This window comes from Cupressus sempervirens, chromosome 5 (genome assembly GCF_028749045.1).
Source record: "Cupressus sempervirens isolate cs-2001-9-10 chromosome 5, ASM2874904v1, whole genome shotgun sequence".
Lineage (NCBI taxonomy): Eukaryota > Viridiplantae > Streptophyta > Pinopsida > Cupressales > Cupressaceae > Cupressus > Cupressus sempervirens.
The window spans coordinates 766,483,479-766,487,682 of record NC_143122.1 but is presented as its reverse complement, the minus strand read 5'-3'; positions in this window follow the sequence as shown (position 1 = coordinate 766,487,682).

Here is a 4,204-nt window from a genome sequence, read left to right as displayed (position 1 = left end):
ATCAGGATTTAACTATGTGATTTTGAGTCAAACTCATTGATCCATGTTTCATGAGTAGTGATTCAACATGAATTCATCTCTCATGAGAAATAGACCACTTAGCACTCATTGGATCTAGGTGATGCTCACAAGGGTGAAGCATTGAGACTTCCCAAGAGGTCACCCATCCTTGTACTACTCCAGCTTGAGCACACTTAACCACAAAGTTTCCTCCATGGTTAAACCCAAAGCTTGCAACACCATTTGCAAAACCTTCACCAAGTGTTGTGTCTTATGAACCATTCATTAGAAAGCCCCTTAAGCTCATCAATTGATAAGTAGAAGATAATTTCCATAGAAAGTCAAATTGTGATATTGGTATCAGGATTTAACTATGTGATTTTGAGTCAAACTCATTGACCCATGTTTCATGAGTAATGATTCAACATGATTCCATCTCTCATGGTAATAAATGGAACACTTAGCACTCATTGGATCTAGGTGATGCTTGCAGGGGTAGAGCACCAGGACTTCCCGGGAGGTCACCTATCCCAGTACTACTCCAGCTTGAGTGCACTTAACTACGGAGTTTCCTCCATGGTTAAACTCAAAAATTGCAACCCCATTTAAAAAATCTTCACTAAGTGTTGTGTCTTATGAACCATTCATTAGAAAGCCCCTTAAGCTAATCAATTAAAAAGTAGGAAACTCCATACTTAAATGCATTTGGGCTGGAGTAGTACTAGGATGGGGTGAACTCTCGAGAAGTCCTAGTGCTTCACCCTTGTGAGCATCACCTAGATCCAATGAGTGGTAAGCGTTCCATTTATTCTCATTAGAGATGGATTCATGTTGAATCACTACTCATAAAACATGGGTCAATGAGTCTAACTCAAAATCACGTTAAATCCTGATAGCAATATCATAATTTGACTTACTGTAGAAATTATCTCCTACATATCATTTACCTTGTTTTCACTCAAAAAATTAAAACTCAAGAAATAAAACATAAGTATCATTTCATTTTGTTCCTCATATGACATCTTTTTGATTCATTTAGTCAAATATTTGACTATATATATTTATAATATTTGGCTATATATATTTAGAATGCTTATTAGCTGCACATCTAGGAAAATTTCACTTTGAACTTTTACACTTTGGCAGTCATTGATGTAAGGGGTGGGTGATTTACATAAGGGAAAGGGCTACTTTTGGGTTAAGACAGAGGTCTTTAAGGGAGTTGCCAACTGTATGGAAGATTTCTCATGCGGAGTTGTTCTGGCACTAATAGCTGTTATAGGGGGAAGAAGAGTACCCCGACCATTCTAAAACGAATGTCTACATGTGATTGCTTTTATTCTCCAGGCGAAGTGTCATGGTGCAGAAATGCAAGGAGGCACATAACAGCACTCAGCGAGCAGTGAGTTTAGAGATTGCAGTTGTGGTGATGTGAAGCAGTGTAGAGGATAGTGAAGTGCAGAGGTGCAGTGTGACTTGGGTCCCCCATCTGGGGCGGGGCCTGGGTCTTGTTTCCCTTGGAAGTCAGCTTGGCTCAGCAGGAGCTAGGGTTGGCTTGGTAAGTTCCAAACGACACAGGGTGTTGGGGATGTGGAGTCTACGTGTGGAGCAACAGCCTTGGAGGTGAGGTGCACAAGAGGTGTGCCAGTGTTCCAAGAGTGGGTGCACACCTAGGGGTGGGAACTTGTATTGGGTGCTTGGGATGCACTCAAGTAGTGATCAACGAAATAGTTGAGATTGATGTAGATCGGGCCAGGGGCCATTTTTCAAAATCAATAAAGCTACTTGTTACCCTATATCTGGTGTTCAGTGTGTGTTGAGTTATTTTTGCTGTGCAAGTTATATTCTGATTGTGCTGACAAGGTGTGTGCAGGTGTTGAGCTAGGGGAGTTTGGAGACAGGCATAGTCCGGGATCATCCCAACAGGGGGAGATCGCCAGTGTCGCACGAGGTAAAAACCTAGCCCCATGACAGTTGGTATCAAAGCCAAGAGGCTTGATACTCCTAGCTTGACATAGTCAATGCAGAGTAGGATGTCTAGAGAAGAGGCTTTTATGTCTGGTGAGGAGGCATCTTCGGAGGAGTATCCCCCAGGGAGACCTCCAAGGTCCAACATCAATACTGGACCTAGGAACACACTAAGAGTAAGTGATAGAGTCAACGAGTTGGTAAGTCGAATGGAGTCACTGGAGGAGCTCGTAGGATAGGGCAACTGGACGCGGATGTCAAGGACTTAGTGGACAACTCTGGTAGAGTGACAATGGAGTTGGAGTCTCTTACGCATAACTTAATGACTGATGATCATACTCTTCTAGGAGAAGCTCACAAGAAGCTTCGAGATGATCATGCGGCACTATCAGCAGAATTCCAGACCTTATTAGGGGAGCATACTACCATGATCACAAACTGTCAGACTTTGGCAACAGAGTTGCAGAGGTTAGTCAAAGAGGTTGATTTACTGAAGGTAGTCTTTACTCAAGGAGGAGGAAGCAAGGCCAGGCACAAGAGGAAGCCCCCTTATCCCTACGATGGAAAGAGGGAAGACAAGGTGCTGGGGAATTTTGTATTCCACATGGAAAGATTTTTGAAATCTCTCAAAGGTTACACCGATAAGGAGAAGCTTGATGAGGCGGTGTGTTGCCTCTCAGGGGAGGCCAAGTTGTGGTGGAGAACCAGGTTGGAAGACCAGAAGGCAGGAAGACCTGTTCCAATAGTGAGCAAGTGGGAAGACTTGAGTGTACTGATCAAACAATAGTTTAAGCTAGAGAGTGCAGACTTGGAACTGAGGTATAAGTTTAGATATATGAGGCAGACGAGGTCACTGAGGGAGTACATCCAAACCTACTGTACATATATGCTGCAGATGCCAAACTGGGCAGAGGAAGAGAAAGTGCATTTCCTGATAAATGGCCTGAAACCAGGTCCAATGGCTGAAGTAAGGAAAGTTGGACCTCAAATAGCTGAGGAAGCCATCATTGTTGAGACTGTTCTAGAAGACCGCCAGTTCGGTAAAGAGACCATCAACAATGGGCCATTTCAGAAAGGGGACAAGAGATAGTTCTAGAAGAAGGTTGACGAGAAGAGTAGTGGGATTACAAAGCCAACTGAACCTTCTTCAAGTACCAAGACAATTGGGTCGTCGAAACCAACACACAAGAAGGACTCGAGCAAGGGAAAACTTGATGAGTCTAAGCCAAAGCCTAAGATCCCCTACAGGGCCTGTTTCAGTTGTGGAAATAGGTACCATTGGGCTAATGCGTGCCCTAAGAGACAGAGAGTGTCTTCAACACAGGGGGAGGTTGCACAAAAAGATGGTTCAACTCCACTAATGGGAGTGATTCAAGGTTTGCATGCTATGAAGAACCAACAACCTCAAAAGGCTATGACAGCTAGGCCCGAGAACTTGAACAGATTGTTGTATGTGGAGACCGTGATGGCCAACAATGTGACCATGGGAATGATAGGTTCTGGTGCCACACACAACTACATCTCAGCTAGGAGAGCTGTGGAACTGGAACTTAAGGTGCAACCAGGCACAAGTTCCTTTAAGGTAGTGAACTCACTTGCCAAACGAGTAACTAGTGTAGTAAAAGGCACACTGGTGAAAGTGGGAATGTGGCAAGGCCACATGGATCTTATTGTGATTGAAATGGATGATTTTGAGTTGATTTTGGGGCAAGATTTTTTGACGCTGGGTAAGGTGGTAGTGATGCCTCATCTAGAGTCAATTTTGTTCTTGGATCCACAATACTCGTGTATGGTGAAGACATTAGATAGGCGGCAGTCTGGGAAGGCTCCAGTGGTTTCAGCTATGAGCATGAAGAAGTCAGTCAGAAAGAAAGACAAAGAACCTATGTTCTTGGCAGCACTTCTTGGAGGTTGGGATGAGTTAGAAGGAGTTAAGGAGACACCGATTCCAACAGAAGTAGAAGAGGTAATATCATATTTTGAAGACCTGATGCTTGTCAAATTGCCCGCACGACTCCCTATCAGAAGAGCCATAGATCATAAGATTGAGTTGATACTGGGGGCAAGGCCTCTAGCTCAGGCACCATACCAGTTTTCAGGGCCTAAGATGGTTGAACTTAAGAAGCAATTGGAGGAATTGCTTGAAGTGGGATATATTAGACCATCCCATTCTCCATACGGAGCTCCGATGTTGTTTCAGAAGAAGAAGGATGGAACATTGAGGTTATGCATCAAC